This window comes from Panulirus ornatus, chromosome 21 (assembly GCF_036320965.1).
Source record: "Panulirus ornatus isolate Po-2019 chromosome 21, ASM3632096v1, whole genome shotgun sequence".
NCBI lineage: Eukaryota > Metazoa > Arthropoda > Malacostraca > Decapoda > Palinuridae > Panulirus > Panulirus ornatus.
The window spans coordinates 4,933,496-4,953,244 of record NC_092244.1 but is presented as its reverse complement, the minus strand read 5'-3'; the positions used below and the strand labels follow the sequence as shown (position 1 = coordinate 4,953,244).

General features: G+C 45.4%; 1 protein-coding gene across 8 annotated transcripts in view; it reads right to left on the bottom strand.

Annotated features, from left to right (window-relative positions):
* CtBP (C-terminal binding protein) overlaps positions 1-19,436 on the bottom strand; it is a 135,992-nt gene extending 116,556 nt beyond the window's left edge. For 3 of the 8 annotated variants that reach the window (XM_071675538.1, XM_071675541.1, XM_071675550.1), the window contains exon 1: positions 19,279-19,432. The gene's annotated coding sequence lies outside the window, so the exon portion shown is untranslated. Of the gene's footprint in view, positions 1-19,014; positions 19,252-19,278 lie in introns of those variants that run through there. The other 5 variants (XM_071675547.1, XM_071675539.1, XM_071675545.1 and 2 more) reach the window with 4 other exon arrangements.
* Between the last annotated feature and the right edge of the window lie 313 nt (positions 19,437-19,749).

Sequence of the window (19,749 nt, the reverse complement as noted above, 5' to 3'; positions counted from 1 at the left end):
TCAGCGTCAAGGTGCTTAGATTCTGGAACCAATCAGCGTCCAATCTCTTGGATTATGAGCCAACCAGCGTCAAGATGTTTGGGTCGAGCTAATCAGCATCAAGTTGCTTAAATTCTAAGCCAACGAGAATAGTCTCTTGGCCTCAGAAGCAACGGTTAGTGGGTATTAAGCCAATGAGCGTCAAACTGTGTGGGGTCTAAGCCAAAGGGCATCAAGGTGCTGGTCAGTGCGATCAATCATGACAGCATATAACTCCAGACAGGAATCCCTCCCATCAGCGCAACGTGTTTGAATTCACAACAAAAAATTCCTATGTTTGAATTCAAGACAAATATCTTTCATCCATGCTCTCTGTCTGTCTGTCTAGGCAACCGTACAACCAGATTCTGTTCAGTAATTATCCATCTATCTGTCTATCTATGCAAACATAACCAAATTCTGGTCATAATTATCCAATCAATGTGCAAGATTAACTATTAAAACCCATATTTGTCAGCCAATCTAGTGACCTAATAATAACGAGCATTCATTTAGTCATTAAGTCACAAAGTGAACTGAAAATAGAAAGACAAAAGTCATATAAAATTCTTGTATGAGAGAAAGAATATGACGTTTGCCACAATATCATCCATGATGGTTCGATCATAAAGCTATTTACGTGGAGTCTTCAGCGGACGGGCATGTTTTCTCCTTGATCCAGTAGACAAGAGGCTGCCGTCAGGTCTGGTGTGTGGGGGACGGCCAGGCCCAGGGTAACGGTCCACGCACGACTCACAACTCACAATGATGTGTCAGGGTGAGTGTGTGGAGCGTTACACCCTGTGTTAGGGTGGGTGTAGGGTGATACACCTGCTGTAGTGGGCAGGAAGTGCTACATCCTGTGGCAGGAGGTGATATACCCGGTGGCAAGGTGAGATATACTACCACACCCAGGTTTAGGGAAAGAATAAGGCGCTACAACCAGTCGCGGTGAGTGTTAAGTGCTCCACCTACACTTTACCCTATACAAGTCCCACCATGTACTTATAAACACTTACAAACACCCGACACAAAAGTTGGCCCATACCAATCACGCTGACATTTACAGTACAATCACATTCTCGGCCCTCCTGACCAACCTCCAACACAGCATTTGTGTGTTGCATGAGGTGCCTGATAAAAGTTCTCTGTAGTTTAACGATTATCAATCAGTAGGTAACCATGGCACCTAACGAGCTGCCCACAGCTATCTAACCATACCTCAGGCTCATACATGGAGAGCATCTCCCTGAACTCGACAGCCACTAAATAGAACTACACAATACCAAATTTACCGACAGATTACGTACATTACAAAAGAACCAAAGTGTTAAAAATGACTGTGGCACTAGAGGACACCGTTACTTTCTTGTGCCGTGAGCTCACAGAACTTAGAAAGTTAAATAATAAAGCCGCTTCTGCAAGACTGGACTCAAGATCTTGATTGTTCCACTGCCGCTCAAGTTGAGGACACGCTCTTGCCACCTCCTCACTCTTACATTCTTAATATTTAATGCTACATCTGACTCCCGGAGATTTATCATTTTTCGGAAAGCTAACGCTTTCGTACGAAAACATTTACAAGGTAGTATAACAAGCTCACAGCAGCTAAAGGGGTATGGTATATATTAAATCAACCTTGAAAATCGATGGTGTTTGGCAACGAACTCGTCACAGCTACCAAACACTAGCGGCGAGAGAAGACCTAACCCATTCATTTACTGTCTCATGTAACAACGCTGTAGTCTTGAGGGATACTACAGCCACGGACTACGACACAGGTTCAGCATTCATCTCCCTCTCTACCTCTCATAGAATCACGCAAACTCTACGAACCACTACCAGGCACGTGTCACGACCCAAGAAAGTGGATATGGGGTTAGGCGGGTTTGCGGCAGCGGGACCTTGGCAATACTGGCTTTCACTTTCTCCGCAGGAATCACGTGACCAGGAGTCACGGGCTCCCCCCCCTCCCACTGGCCAAGCCGACAATGGGCTATATTTGCGGACTGGTGCACTGCTCAGGTAATGACATGCCGCCCCGCACCCCTTTTGCTACACCGAGTTACCGTCATAATGGGAAACGCCGCCCAAAGTACTGCTGGACCGTGATCGACTTCGGAAATGACGTTATGTAAGTCTGAAAAGGTTTAAAAGGATTACCAAAAAAAAAAAAATCCTCAAAAAACACACCACTTCATACTCGTAAGTCAGGCGAAGCAGCTTTATCAACAAAAGGATTGTAGGAAGCCAATTTTTTTTCTCGTGGGTTACAAAAATATATACTCCCTTCCCCCCTTCTACACGTCCCTTCATATATTTGTTCGAGGAGTGTAAACATTTACTTACCCTTTTGGCTTAGAACTGTAATGTTTTATAAGATAACTTTAATCAGATTACCGCCGGGGTCAACTCACGACAGAGGGAGCTGTTATTTGTGTATCATCCAGTTCGCCATAACTCGGGGCTGCCGTCTGCCGGGGATATTAGCGAGATACCACAATGGCGCCTTCAGAACAATGTGCCCGTGAATGGCGGGGGCTGTGCACGCTACACTTGAGTTTTATTCATGCCAGACAGACACGCCGCTCACTCCTCGGTTGCTTGAGGCAGCGCAATCCCTCAAGTGAGGAAAATGGATCCCACAAACCAGCAGATGTAACACCAAAACCTCTCCGTCCGCAATGAACAGAATCATATACTACAGGAGTTTAAGGTATTCTTTTTACGTGACTACAAGGCTGAAATAATAAATGTCCTTTTGGGATCAGATGGTAAACGTGGAACGTGAAATCTCTCAACAGTTAAATGGACAGAAACGGCCGAAAGCTTATAAAAAAAATAGTGTAAGACGCAAGAACCAAAATATCAGAAAAGATTCAACAGATGGCGGGAGCAGCGTTGGCTCCGGGAACTCCATCAGCCGAGCGGCTCAGTTCGGGACGGAAAGATGAGGGGGGAAAAAAAGAGAAAAATCAATGCCTCCACCAGATGTGTTATCTGTAAGTTTACCACGGGTGGGACGGGAGAACAACTACATTTCAACAATATGTTATGAAGAGCAACTTAACCTAAATCCCTCTGTAAAGTTAGCCGGACTTGGAGTTTGTACAACTAATGTTGCAACAGGAAAATACTGATGGAGACACCACCATGGTCCTCCTGACGTAACGAAGATACGATGAAAAAGGATATTGGATGAAAGGATAATCACCACGTAGAAAACGAAGCCATTAAAGGGAAGATGGCACCGAACACACACACACGAACACACTCTCCGGCCAGCGTCCTCCCCGTGCAGGTGTTACGTGTGTAGAGGACACAGCTGTTGTGTGGGGACGCTACCCATGACCTCGAATATTCGAGAATTTCATTTTTCTCTGAAGCTTAGGCACAGGTGTACCTGTGAGGAGCACTGAGCTACCTGACCACGGAGGTAAGACCCTTGACTACGACGGTATAGCTTTTGACATGGCCACACCATACCACAAGGGTCGTACTATCATTCTTAAAGCTCAAGAGAATAAGTTTTTTTCAGTTTATGTTATAATTAATCATAACTTTTGTCATTTTTTTACGTTAGGGAGACTTGGCGTACAGCTAAGAAGGTTCCTGTTATCTTGATTCATATTACAGCTTGGGTTAGCTTATCTTTGCTTAGGTTACATTCACGATATTTTTGGACACGTTGAATCGGCTTGAGTTAAACTGGACTGTTTTAATGTACTTATTTCTAGCCTCTAACTCGGTCAACTTAAGTTGGCTTGGGTTAGTTCAGGTAAAAGGTATCCAAACTTTTCTGCCGGGGTTTTGTCCAGTGGACGTGCTGACATTTCGGATTCTGTCGTGTGTAACCGGGCCTCGAACCCAGGCACCCGTCACAAACGCCCCACACCATTGCGCCACTCGCCAAGGCAAAGGCCTCAGATTACTGTTGTATGGGAATGTCAGGCGTAGACCCCGTACACACTAGCTGACTTCAAGTCTAGCCCAGTATGGTGCGACACTTTTGGATACATCTTAAAGTAAAAAGTACAAAATATGAAAAGGAAAAGATACGTTAATACTAAAAGAAAATACACTACAATGTCAGATGTCATATAAGTACATTTACAGACTTTATTAGAAGTCCCACAAAAATATCCTAAAACAGACTCGCATGAATCATCTACCCTCCCTCTCAGGACTTCTTCCTAGGAGTTATATTGTTATCCAACATCCCTTTCTAAAAGCTGCAGCAGACCAAGGCTGCGTTATTTCCAGTAACGGAAATGTGGACTCCCGTGGAGAGGAATTCTTTGAAGAGACTGTATTCCCAATGTTACAACCTTGCTCGAGTGTAACCTCAAGCAAGCGGCATCCGGTAAAACGCGCACACACACACACACACACACACACACACATATATATATATATATATATATATATATATATATATATATATATATATATATATATATATATATATATATCAAAATCCTCTAAAAGGACATTTTCACAACTAAAAATGAACAAATAAGCAAACTCATGGAACAATGAGAAGGTTCCTAAACCAGAAAAACCCACAACAGTTCAAATTCGGAGAAAATCCACAACACTTCCGTTCAGATCACAAGCCGGTAAAACAAAAGCATCTCGCCCGCCACTGGCCCTCACAACAACGAATCAGAATCCAAGACTTTATTCCCACAAATGCCATATAATGTTCCTGTTATTCTAATTGCTTCAATGATTAATGAGGCCTTAAAAACACCGAAATATTACTAATAACCTAATTAACAATTCCTTGGCAAAAATACAATAAAGTGATGAAAAAGGCAAACAAACTCATACGGATGTTTAACACAAATTAATTAGTATCACTTTGTGGTGGTGGCATGGAGATTATTGTGGACCAGGCAAATAATCTTTCTTCATCAAAATCCAAGAGTTCACAATAATGACGAATATTTCATCATGGATAAACAGTTGCTGACAACGAATAACTCCAGCCAGACCCACCTCTGCGGTACGACCGCAGAATACGACTATAACACATATGACGGTACTCTGACGAATTTATTACCATTACGATTTAATTCATAGTCTCGCCATCATATCCAAAGGTCGTAGCCTGGTGCTCAATGGTCGTACTCTTTAACTAAGGGTCGTGCACAGGTCCGTCCTCGAGCTCCAAGGTCGTCCTCCTGGTTAAGTCGGAAAGTGTGATTCGCTGGACACTTTTCTTGACTGGAGTTTCATATTTGTACTTAATAAAATACCAGGAATGGAGTGTCGACCTTGGGGTTAAATGGACTCCTTAAACGTTAAGAAACGCACTAGAATTTCAGAAATCCCCGCTAAAACCTCTGCTGCGGAGCAGACAAAAATGACCCAAGTCTGTGTGAACTTCTCTCAACTCGGTAAATATGTCACGACAAACTTGTCGCACTTGTCATCATTTCTGAATTTTTAAACGCCATTAAAACTATCAAGACTGCCACTAACTTTGGCCTTAATCACCCAAAGGAAGATTTTCCACGGTCGATCCCTCATCCAACTAATACTGTACAATCATAATGAGATGAGTGCGGCACCGGCCGGCCGCAGGCACGTCATGTGAATAAATCATTCAAATTATCCCCGTTCGACTTGACCTGCTGCCGTAACACGCCGGATGGACTCGCAAACACGAGGGAGGGGTCCGTCTCACGAGCTCGGGAACAATCATAATGAGATAAGTGGACCAATGAAACGAGTTCCAACTTGAGAAATGGGCGCGGATGAGCGGCATATGGCAACACCGCACCAAAGTTATGTCCAGAGTTTGTTTAAAGTTTAACCCGCGCGGTGTTGCCATATGCCTGGCCTTCCTGAAAACAATTCACCGCCCATAAATGTATTTGGGAGCTTTAAAGGTAATGGCTTTACGGGGTTCAACTCCCACACATGACGGGGCGGTCATGACTGGCGTCGATTTTGGCAGACGGGATCCCCCCCCCTCGTTATTTCCGTGGGTTGAGCATAAGACACGCAAGGGTGTGTGTGTGTGTGTGTGTGTGTGTGTGTGTGTGTGTTCAGAGGGCAGAGTACGGCATGATGATGACTGCATTACTGCAACTCGGCACCAGGGCCGCCCTGTGCATCTCCTTTTGTGGCGCGCACCACAACACCCTCACCCGTAGTGGCCAGGGCTGTGACCTGACGACACAGGACCCTCCTCCCGCCGGGACCTTGTCTGTAGCATTAATTACAGAAAGACTTTGGAAAACGTGTCTTCGACTTCACACGAAATGAAGTTAACTCAAGCACACACATCTACCTTCATAATACGATGCAAGCATTATATATTCACTCCACGGCCCATCTCCAAGTGAGCAGCTCCAAAATTGCGCTACTTCCAGCTGCAGAGAACTGATGGCAAAGGTAAAGCATAAGTTTTCAACCCCCCCCCAAAAAAAAAAAAATGCTCCAAGCATTGATCTTAACATAGAACATAATATCACGACAGCTGTCTGGTCACTCTTCCATGATCTCACAAGTGGAGTCTATGCCACAGACAGTCCAAGTCTGACGCAGTAGGGCCTGCATGAAAACAGACATGCGTATGTAGACTAACTACACAGTCAAGACACTTGTGTCCGACGACATGTGACGGTATCCACAGAAAATGGGTGCGTAGTCCACTGTTATCAGCTTCTGTAAGCAGGGAGTGAATGACTGATGGAACAGTTTCCTGCATGGCACCCTATCCTGGAACAGATGGCAACACCTCCCCCCTGTACCACAGAACCCACAGCAACATAACACAAGGACTGGCCAGCAGCCGCGGGCAGGCCAGGTGCAAGCGGCAAACGGAGGCGGGGAAGGAGCGAAAAATTTGGCGCGAAAGATGAACACGAAAAGGTCGGCGAGAAAGACTGAGAAAGGTTGGCGAGAATGGCGCATGAGGAAATTTGATGTGAAATGAGACAATCAAGAAGGGGCGGGAAAGTATCAACACAATGATGGCGGTAAAAGAACGTATGAAAATTCGTCGTGAGAGATTACAGTGAGAGGTTTGGCGGGAGGAAGTTTGGTACGGAGTTTAAACGCCTCGGAGATAACGCCGGAGCCGCCGATCACCACCAGACACTTCAATTTCAAAATGGAACTCGTCATTAAGATGCGACGCTAGCGTTAATGATGCAAGAGCAATGATGCGTTGCCAGCCTGCTTAACAATGTGTCACCTGGCATTATCCATCAGATGTCACCTACAACCGGGGGTGGAGTGGGTGCTGCTGCCCCAGTGTGGATATTCATCTTAACCACACACCCCCCGGCTGGAACAATGACCACCCGGTTAATAATGATGGTCCGCTCGTCAACAGGAAGTCACAACAACGCAATTTACTCTTGATATGGCGAGGGTGTCGTGCGGTTGGTTGCTGACACATCCATCAACGTTCTAGGGATGTGAAAATATAATTATGGACCACTGCTGACGCCTTCGCTGCCACCTTGGACGGACCCACCAGTGGCCTGTGGTAACGTCTGTAGTGCTTGGGATGACGTATCCACACACCTTTACTGTAATTACGTATCCAGACAGGTGTACAATAATTACGTACCAACACACCCATGTTCAGTAATTACGTACACAAACAGTTGTACTGTAATCACCTCACGACAACTGTTCAGTAACCAAGCACACATACAGCTGTTCAGTAATCACGTACACAAACAGCTGTTCAGTATGTTATATATCCAGACAGCTGCACTGTATTTAATAATATCCACCTAGTGCGGCCAGGGAACACAGGCTACAGAGTTCTGGCGGATTTTCCCAGTCGCTTGTTGTCCGAAATCCCAGCCAGAATTAAAATGTTATATTTACAGAGTATGTAATCTCTCGCTGTATAACACAGCATGGAGCCTCTCGCTGTATTACACTATGGCGTCTCTCGCTGTACTAAAGCATGGAGCCTCTCGCTGTATCAAAGAGTCTGTCGTCTCTCGCTGTGTTAGAGGATGTGGTCTCTCGCTGCCACTGCCCATCAGGTGCTCTGTTATCCCTCCTTCTCCCAGGTTCCGTCCTCCAGCAGATAACCTCAACGGGTCTTCTGTTATCTGTCCTTCCCGAGTGTACCGCGTCTGCAGCGGGTCCAGCTGTTATTTCCGCGTCCAGAGTGATAACCCACAAGCAGCAGCAGTAGAGAAACTTTTAACAGTTTTCAATAAGTTAGGAAACTCTGTGAGGCTGGAGGAAGCCCGGACACACACACACACACACACACACACACACACACACACACGAACAATGGCTTTGGCATTTGTAACACAGAGGTGTCAGCAAGACTAGACTATATACCTCCACACCTTTAAAGTCGAGTTACCCACTCGACTGCCGGTAATCTCGACTTTAACTGCTCCGGTTCCTCTCGTTTCATATTAAACGTTTGATTAACCCTCTTAAAACACGACGGAACGACCTCTGAGTACGACGATATGACCTTTCAGCACAACGGTACGACACTTCTTAACACGACGCCCACATGACCTGGCCTGGCCTTGGACGTGACGCTGTTCCAGGCCAGGTCATCAGACCCCACGGGTCGCAATCTGGTGCCCGACGCTCGTTCGTCGCATAGTCGTGCTCAGAGAGTCGGGGGTGCCAGAAGATCATATAGTCGTGCTCGAATAGTTAGGGATAATAAAGGTCTACAACGGGCGTAAAAAAGTATTTGGTTCCATCATCACATTCACTTCTGTTCCCCAGACTGAAAGAAAATAAAAAACAGGTCGAAAGAAAACGGCCTTGCGTGTTTCATCACCACCGCGATCAACATAATACATATCTAAAACCCTTCATCTCCACTGGAAAGGAAAATAGTACAGGTTTCTTTAATAGGCTAACGTAAACATAGTAGATGAGATAGCGCAATGTAAGCTTAGCTTAAACACGCGAGCCGAGGCGAGGGTCAAAGTGTGTGGAGTCGACACTGATAAAATACTTCGTTGTTTACATACGTTTCCTAACTTATCCAGTTATCATAAACATGCATTAGTTTCAAATTAATCTTCTACTAGATCTGTTCACGAAATCTATGGTGTTTTCAATGCACCATGATATCAGTAATCAGAAACGAAGAGAAATACTGTTAACAGACGGATGGTGAAGACATAATATCGGTTTTATACTGTTAATGGGATTGATGTTACACTTTATGAGTATACCACTGAAGATCTGTTCAAAGGCCAGTACTCAATGGGTTTAATATACCATAGAAATAAGCGACCAAAGAATAAGGGCCAATATTTTGTAATCCGTTCAACGGGTTACAAAATGTTAATATATATATATATATATATATATATATATATATATATATATATATATATATATATATATATATATATATATCAGCAAGTCAGACAAAAGCAATCAAATATCAATATAATATTGACCACAGGGTCATATTTCAGCGAAAATATGAATACAAATATGCTTGTGAACCCACCACTTCTATTGAGAAACAAACGAAAAAAGGTTAAGCGACCACGACTTTAAATATATAATAGGGTGCGTAATAGGAGAGGGCTAATTGAGCTGGGTAATTGGGTAATGGGGGATATATAGGGGGAGGGATGGCGGCCTTCCCGCCAAAAGTGCGCGGCCTTCGAGCCCCTGAGGTGCCAATTATGGATTTTCATTGGGCGTCTCTAGACCAGAATCAATCGATCTGTTACAAAACGGTGCTCCGTGGACGGCTGATGTTATCTGAACGTGTGTGTGAAGGCTAGTCGTACGTGAGTGAACTATTCAAACCAGAACACTGTAAGTAAGTGAACGATATCAGCATATTTCTGGCCACGTAGGCAGTGAGGCTGGAGTCCGCGTGACGACAGTGTCTCTGCCTTGGGGCTAAACCTATTTCATCGTCTAATATAGCTACATGAATATCTCTCTCCTAGGTTAAATTTGTAATTTCCTCCTAGCTTAGGTTAATTATTCTGCTATGTATATTTTGCCATTCATCACAGGTACTTTTCAAGGGTATTATATATATACATATACACATACACTATATATATATATATATATATATATATATATATATATATATGGGGACAGGGGAGAAAGAATACTTCCCACGTATTCCCTGCGTGTCGTAGAAGGCGATTAAAAGGGGAGGGAGCGGGTGGCTGGAAATCCTCCCCTCTCATTTTTTTTTTTTTTTTTTTTTTAATTTTCCAAAAGAAGGAACAGAGAAGGGGGCCAGGTGAGGATTTTCCCTCTAAGGCTCAGTCCTCTGTTCTTAACGCTACCTCGCAAACGCGGGAAATGGCGAATAGTATAAAAAAAAAAAAAAAAAAAAAATATATCGTAATTCTAAGGTATCTCTGTCAGGTTACAGAATCTTTTAGAGAAAAGATTTTTGTCTTTTTAGTCAGACAAATAAGGATTTGGAAACTGAAAATTCTGGTCAGTCAGAATAAGTAATGCATTAATGGTGGTTTTGTTAGGGCTTAAGCAGGACGGCACAACCCGTGAGCAAGATGCTACGACCCTTGGATACGACAGAACGACCATTGAGCTCGATACGAACGACCCTTGATGTCGCAGGCACGACCTTTGAGCATGACATTAAGCCCAACGATATAACCACTGAACAAGAGGACCTTACGACGCTTAAGCACGATAGTACGACCCTTGATCTCGACGGTACGGCACCTGAGCAGGATTATACGACCCTTGGGTGGGGTATGACAGTCTGGCTTTGGACCTGACCTCCAGGGTCAGGTCATAGGCCAAGGCCATCATACTCAAAGGTCGTCCCGTGGTGGTGGTGGTGATGGTGTGGGGTCGTCCTGAGGTGGTGGGAGGGTGTGGTGGGGAGAGTGTGGGCGTGGGGAGGGCAGGCAGGGGTACCAGGCAAGCAGGCAAAGGTCAGAGGGACACTTGTACCTCCTGCCTGCTGGGGGGAGGGGGGTAAATACTTGATGCTGACCCCAGCTATGTACCTCCTCTGTTCCCCCCTCCCCCTCCACCCACCCACCCACCGACCCATCCCAACACAGAGACTCACTACCACCATCATCTCCTCCTCCTCCTCCTCCTCCTCCCCTGGCCCGGGAGGTCAGGCTTGCCGTGCGAGGCCAGGTTGTTAAAGAGAAAGGCCGACTGGGAACGTGTTCCACAGCGCTGAGTCTGGGGAAAGCTCACTCATTCTCTCTTTCCACTCTCTCTCTCTCTCTCTCTCTCTCTCTCTCTCTCTCTCTCTCTCTCTCTCTCTCTCTCTCTCTCTCTCTCTCTCTCTCTCTCACACACACACATGAACCAGTACCTGGTCAGGTAACCATCATGGTGACGTGTCTCCCCGCCCCAACATACTACCACCAGGTCAAGCAACTCGAACATAAACAATAACAAGAGACCCATCATGGCCGCCCGCCAGACGCTCAGCTGACCCACGTAAACAAACGGGTTGCCAACTTATCATTACGCCGCGCGTCTCGACCCATTATTGGGGCGTCATGTAAACCATCCCGAGTGTTTTAACTGCCATGAGTTCATAAAAACAATATAGGTAAACAGCCATGTAACTCATAAAAGACCTTGTGAACACACCCACGACCTCATAACGCCTGGTTTACACTACTATTAACAATGTATAAACCACCGCGACCTAACATAATGACCACATGACCTCTCCCTTCCCCCCTCCAAGATATCATGAGGCCCTACACCCGTGCCTGACCCCGTGTCAACCCACATGGGATGAAGACGTGGAGGGCTGGCTGGCTAGCTCTGATCCCAAAGGGCGTCCCGTCACCCCAAGTTGTTTAATCAAATTTCCTAATGATAGCAACTTTACCTCAAATAACCACAACTCGTACGAACAATGGATGTGAGCACCTGCTTGACGCACACGAGTGTAAGAGGAGAAGTTAGAGTCACACACACACACACACACACACACACACACACGAGACGGTATACATAAATTCATTCAGATGTTTGATAGTAGAGAATGTTCAAGAGATGGAGCACCACGAGTGTAGAACTCCCCATCCATACAGTACAAACAGTTAATGAGAAAAAGGAAATTACAAATATGTAATTAAACACACACACACACACAACACACACACACACACACACACACACACACACACACACACGAGGAATCTGACAGCACGCAATATGCCACTACGCCCACGTATACCATATTTTGTCCCCTTTTTTCTCCCTTCTTTCGTAGGTAAACTTTGGAACTTTTCTCTTGCCCCCCCCCCCCCCATAAGAATGGCGAGCCTTTCATTAATCTGATTCTTAAAGCTCAGGTCAAAGGTCAGGCCATCATACCAAAGAGTTGTACAATTATGATAGATATCAATTGTATTATGAGTTACTTTCCCTTTCCCCCCACCCCACGGCTGACCCGCAAACAACAAACGCCAGGGCTGTGGGGGGTGAGGGGAGGCAGGGGGTGCGAGATAGAGACCACAGCTTCAGCCACGTCAACACTCCCTTCAAGTTTACCCATAGATGAACTGGTCGGGAAAATTACCAGAGAGGGTCAGTACACCTTAATTACCACAGACGGTACATAAACCCTAATTACCAGAGACGGTAGGCAGACCTCTCATTACCACAGACGATACATCGGTCCTAATTACCTCAGACGGTTGGCAGACGCTAATTACCACAGACGGTGGACAGACTACTCTAATTATGAAAAGCGGTAGACAGACATTAATTACCGATGACGGCAGACCGACCTAAATCACAGACGGTGGGCGGACCCTAATCACCACAGAGGGTAGCTAGACCCTAACTAGGTTACTACCAGTCTGGCCTCCCCACCTACCGAATCATAGTGAGTGCGTTACTCGCTGTGACACCGTGAACAGTGGACCGAGGTCTGAAGCAGGGAGTAACGGGCCGAGAGGAGCTGTGTGAGGGCAGATGCCAGCAGTAACATACTTGATATTAACGGAACATATCAAGTTAAGGAGCAGATGTATGCATACTGCCTACATACATTTCAGGCAATTACTCAATCAAAAATAAGATAATTAGTCACACACACACACACACACACACACACACACACACACACAAACCAGTAATCACAAGGGCCGGGCAACAAGTTGGAAAGTAACTTTGGCCACAAACTTTCCCGCCAACTCGACCAACTTGGCTGCCTGCGCTCCTAGAGGTGGGAGGGCAGGCGCGCCCTGCCTCCCTGGCCACGATGGCCAACTGCGGCCCATCACTTGCTAATACTGTCCTACGGCTAGTGAATATTGTCCAGCGACTGGCGGATTCTATCCGACGACTGACGAATATTGTCCGACGATTGGTGAATATTGTCCAGCTACTGGCTAGAATCAATCGACCAAGGATTTTACCAATGCTGTCCAGCGGGTGCTCAACTCCAGCATATTCCAACATATGCTGACCTATAAGAGTATAGTTGCGCCTCTTTACTTTATCACGATAACACAGGTTTTTATCGCCCGAAACACGTCTATATGTCTTTCTAACTCTAACTACACTGATCCGCAAATTTCAGGTTTCTCCCACCACAAACAACTGAGTCTATTTACTTGACTGCAGTTGTTATATAAACATACACTTTATCTCCTTTACAAATTCTACTCGTGTGGGACTCTGGTGACGGGTTAAGGAAGATGTCGACTACTGCTTTACTCTCACACACAAAATCCTGAAGCTTATTTCCTTCTCGAGGCACTTCTTTCTCTGTGTCCCATCCTCATTACTCTGCATTCACTCAGGATGAATCTCATCGACCAAATCTCAGACAACCTTTGAAGTTTGTTTACGTCCCCTTGTAAACTGACGCTGTCTCGTCACTCCTACTGACTTGGAATCGTTCACAAACATTCAGGAAGGAGCTCAACCCTCCCAACAGGCCGTTTACTCACATCAAGAGAAGCGATGGTTCCAGGACTGGACCCTGAGGCACGCCACCGGTGACCACCACGACCCCATCACAAGACTGTTCCTCTGACGTGTCGTCTGTCCCCTCCTACATCTCTGTTGTCAGTCTTGCTCTACATTTGTAGCTGAGGATACCTACGTTCCTCCTCCTATACTCTAAATCTTATAGGACCTACCACCACTAGGATCTATGTAATGCCTACAACACTCCATTTTCTAATTTCTGAAGTTCTGTTTAGTATCCACGATCACATCTCTGGTTAAACATCCGTCACTTTCGTGTTCCCATTCGCCGCATGAATCAAGCTCGAGCATTACCTAACCACTTTCTCTGACGGGTGTATCATATTTGTTTGAAACATTATGCACAGATCATCCATTGATGATGGCGTATCAAACCCTCTGATTGCAATGTGGTCAATGACATGCTGCTCTGTGTGTGTGTGTGTGTGTGTGTGTGTGTGTGTGCTTCCTCCATCAAGAAGGAAATGCCACGTTAAGACGAGGCTGTCGCCGCCACAGCTGCTCCAATGGTGGGATGAGGACGTGTTGGGGGGAGGGGGGAGGGGAAGGAAGGGCTGACTGAGAGGGGAAGAGCTGAACACTTATGTTCCCTCCCCTACCTTCCCTCCAGCACCCGCCTCCTACCCTCCACCGCCGCCGGGGAATCTTACCCCGTCTAACCCCCTCCCCCCTCCTTCCACTGCCGGACACACCCATTTCCGGTCACCGTAGATGTGTACGTCCCCAGGTTCCGACCACCGTCGTCAGGTGTCGGGCGACGTCATCACGGTGGCTCCTGCCTCAAGCGTTGTATATGTCTGTTCTCGTGTCCCGTGGTTCCTGACCTGACCCGCCTCCTAACCACCAGTCCACCTCACCATAAGCACCATGAATGAGTACCTCACGTTACCATATTGCCCACCCATAATAACATCACTTTTCTCAAAGTTCTTACTTCTCGTAACAGTAGAATCTAGAGTCTTTCCGCTTTATCAAGTCTCCGGACATCACCTATTTCCAACCATCCATTCCCGTCCACTCGGGTACTGCGTACCTCTCTCTCCTACACTTAGAATATAACGAAGACAATCGTCCATATATGCAACACTAATCTGTAATATATATTCATTTCTACTCCGTTAATTCAAGAATAAACACAGATTCACATATTCAGCAACGACCAAGAAGTCAGAGAACACTTCGCCCAATCACGTAATGAGACCAATGAGATAATTAGCCAACTGTCCATGGATTCACATGAGTGACAAGTCACTTTCATGAGGTTGTATCAATGGGAATACAGTCTCGCCCAAGAACTGCTTACTCCAAAGGTGTCTAAATTTCCCTGCAACTGGAAGCAGCGCAAGCTTGGGCTGCAGAAGGCTTTAGACAGGTCCTGGCCAACACCAGAATTCTTTCACTGACTCTAGTCCAGGGAAATCTATCGACATCTCTTGACCCAATAAATACAGGTCATGCTCTGAGGAGTTAATTACAAAATCGACCATCCTAGAGGATTTTCAGTAATTACAGGAATACAAAAAATTAATATATCCGTCTCCTTCCCCGGAAATAACCATAATACATACAATATAAAAAGAAACAGCGTCAGTTCACAGTGGTATTGGAAGTTTTCACACCAACTTTAGGCCTGACATACAAGATTTCCCCGTCAACAGATGTGGCACAATACGAAAACATTCGAATCCCTCCCATCATTACTAAGGCCTGGCGAGACAGATCGTCTCGACGACTTTGTAATCCCCGTAATCCCCTCGCCCGACAATGCAGGTCTTCATGAGTCAGTAATCCCGACAGCACTGGTCTTAACGAGTCAGTAATCCCGAGAGAGTGCAGGTCGCATCGATGCAGAAATCCCCACGCCCTATGGTTAAAGCCTTAACGAGTCAGTAATCCCGACGCCCTACGATTAAAGTCTTAACGAGTCAGTAATCCCGACGCCCTACGATTATAGTCTTAACGAGTCAGTAATCCCGACGCCCAACAGTGAAAGTCTTAATGAGTCAGTAATCCCGACGCCCGACAGTACAGGTCTTAACGAGTCAGTAATCCCGGCGCCCGAACCCCGTCAACAAAGAACACTTGGCAACTTGCTGGCTGAGTTGCCGACGCGGCCGTGAGAGCACACGCGTGGCATGACGGACAGGCGTATAGCCAGACAATCGATACGCATCCTGGCCAGGTCCTGCGGACTGCAGCTTTGTCTTGATCCCAGACGATTCACAAGAATCAAATGATATGATGGCGTGATCCACAATGCCACACTCTCGGATGCGGTATAATCCACCGATCACGACCCTTGCAATCCATTCAGGATTCTACGATAAAAATCCGCTAAATCAATTCACGAACATAATACTAAACATTTGACGGTGTTACTTTTGGTCAGATCAATCAATGCACTGTAATTCCAATAATCCGGTGAATAATCCCTGATGATTGAGCCTCTCAAAGGCCCATAATCCACTGTATAACCCATGCATGCCTTTAGATACATTAACCTACAATTCCTTAAAATTTTGAAATCCACGACAAACAGTTTTAATGCCAACAAAGCTAACATAAGAAATGCTATCAATCAAACAATATACAACAAATTATCCTTCTTAAAGACCTATTACCATCACCTACCAATAATACATACATGAAAATCCTCACTACGATCGAATAAATCGGAGTTTTATTTCCAGGAAGCAGCCAGCACCTCGCCTCATGTGTTGCCCAAGTTCAAAGTTCTGATCGGGGGAGGAACTTTCTCCCAGAGACGAGGAAGGCGGCTGATGGTTGCCTCCCGCCCGCCCAGCTCTGCTGTCCCTCGAGCGACACCAACACCCGTCTTCTCCTCAGCGACAACACCAAGTCCTCCGCCGGTGTCAACTTATGACACACAGTACACTCGTGGGATGAGCGCATATGACACAACCCCGTTAGCGGTGTGAGGTTACGGAACAACACAAGTTAAGCTGACGTCTTATCCTTTCAAGAGCTAACAGCATGAGCTTACCAGATAAACATGACAGCGATGTGAGGTTTCCACGCTAACCCCAGACGTATGAGTTTACGACGACACAGCTTCCAGGAGAGTCAGGTTACGACACAGGTACAACCTCATAGTTCATCCCCCCCCCTTCCCTCCCACACACACACACACACACACACACACACACACACACACACACACACACCCCAACCCCACACCATTTTCTAGGTTTGTACCCTAACCTCACCTTATCAAACCTTGCCTAACTTCCTGCAGAACAAACGTTAGGATGGAGTGGGATTCATCAGGTTATTACCAACTAGAGCGACCTAAGGTCAAATCCCCAAGCGGCGAGACCTTTCAAATGACAAATCCTTCTGCGAGATGAACGTAAACCAGCGTAGCGATCTTACAACATATCCTGTGCCAGGCTTACGACAGGCAACACCGTCCAATGGTGTCACCTCATAAAAATAAACCCTCAAGTCACAACTGTCATCTTTCCACTTCTGTTGAAAAACAACAGCTATTCCATCATCCAAAATAAAGGGTGACCGTTCCAAGAACCCTTCCAATCATCGTCTCTTGCTACGACTTCAAAATCTTTTCCCCAGCTCATTGAGTCTTTCCTCAATTCCTACCATCATACGACAGATAAAAATCTTTGTCGTTTCCACGTCAGATGTGACACGGCACAATCTTACAATACGAACAGTCTGAATAAATCATCTGAACTCCTTAACTGCGTCTATATATATATATATATATATATATATATATATATATATATATATATATATATATATATATATATCAAGTCGAAAGGTGTTACCGCATTCCACCTGCAAGTGGCTATACCGCAAATGATAACAAATCACCGGGGAAGCTGTGCCATCGTCACTGGAGGGAGAGGAATACTGCAGGAGTCCCTTTAGGGCCAGAACTGTAGAATCAACAAGAATTTGTGAATATATATATATATATATATATATATATATATATATATATATATATATATATATATACATATATATATATATATATATATATATATATATATATATATATATATATATATATATATATATATATATACATACATATACAAGAATGAGATAGAAGATGCCATTGGTAAACAAGCGCTTGTTTACCAATGGCGTCCATGCTACGCCTCTCCCTAGTATATCAACTGACTGTTTTACGACTTCTATCACATTCTTGTATCCCCCCTAACGATGTGATCATTACATGAATGTGCACTTGGGAACTTATCGTGTCTCATTTTCTTCATGGTTATAAGCATATACCAAATCACGCGCACCACTGTGACCACTTGCACACACACACACACACACACACACACACACACACACACACACATATATATATATATATATATATATATATATATATATATATATATATATATATATATATATATATATATATAATGGTAGAGAGAGAGAGAGAGACAGAGGGAGCGATGGTGCTTTCCTACTACCAATCAATCATCACATACAAATAACAATAACATAAATACACCAGTAATTCTTTAACCAGGATTACATACAAAAAACAACCCGCCTTTTCTGCTGACAACAAAGGCCACAAGACGTCAACCAAGAGACAACAATCAACACTTAAGTACGAGAGAAAGTGTGGAGTGTGAGGGGGTCGGGGGTGGAGGGGGAGCGGACGGCAGGTGCTGTGGCTCGGGTTACGCAGGTACTGAACCCTCCATATTCGTGACCTCGGTACTCACAAGTTCGTGAAATCCTTTGTTACGAAATCTGTCAGTCCCTTTAACTCGAAGACTGACTGCCAGCATTATGATGTCAATCAAACCCGGTATTGTGAAGTTGATCAAACCCGATATCCCGAATCGATCAAAGTCACCGCTTAAGAAACAATATTATGTCGTCTAATACAACCGTATTATGAAGATGTAAAAATCTTATACTGCCATACGCGTCAATGTACGCAGGAGAACTAGTCCGCGTAAAGTTTACGACACATTACATAACAGAATGCGTCAACGTCTCACGCAATTCATTCCTTACAATCAAGTCACAAGACAATGGACGTGTAATGGACACTCTCGTCTTGACCAGACAGTGGCATCCTCAGGTGGCGACCCGGGGGCAACTTGCACCCACTTTACGGGTGTTGGGCCACGCGTCCGGCAGCCGGCACAAGTTGGGCACAAATCTTCCTGAAACTTGTGTCACCTTAGCGCAGCTGGTGCACACCACCTCGTGAACTTTCCCTCCCCTCACCCCCCAACCACCACAGTCACTGCCGCCCCTCCCGGGCGCCTTCCTTACCTTGCGTCCACGATGGGGTATGCTAATGCCTTTAATCCAGTGCGGTAGTGGAAAGTGGTCACTAACTAGAGAGTGTATTAAGGAGGTAACTGGGTCAGCAGTTAGCGGCGGGGCCACAGTACACTGCACCGGGGTGGCTGCGCGCGTATTCTATGCCAGTTTGTGTCAGAGGATCACCCGCCTCGCGTCCCCCTCCCAGACCCACAATATACCATTTTATTTCTCCTCTCCCGTAGAAGTTACTTGCTCCAGCCGGAGTGATGGACATAAATCGTAGGGTCCTGAATGAGCAAGAGTCCTGAAATACTTATGTTTAAGTTACTAAATGGATGAAATATATTAAAGCTAGAAGTAAAATTGGGCAGTTGATGTGGCAGGTGGGGGAGGGCCGAGGTGGGGCTCGAGATTGGTGGGAGGGGAGGGGGCATCTTCTCTCAATGCTTAGGACGGTTTTTTTACGCTGAATGGCGT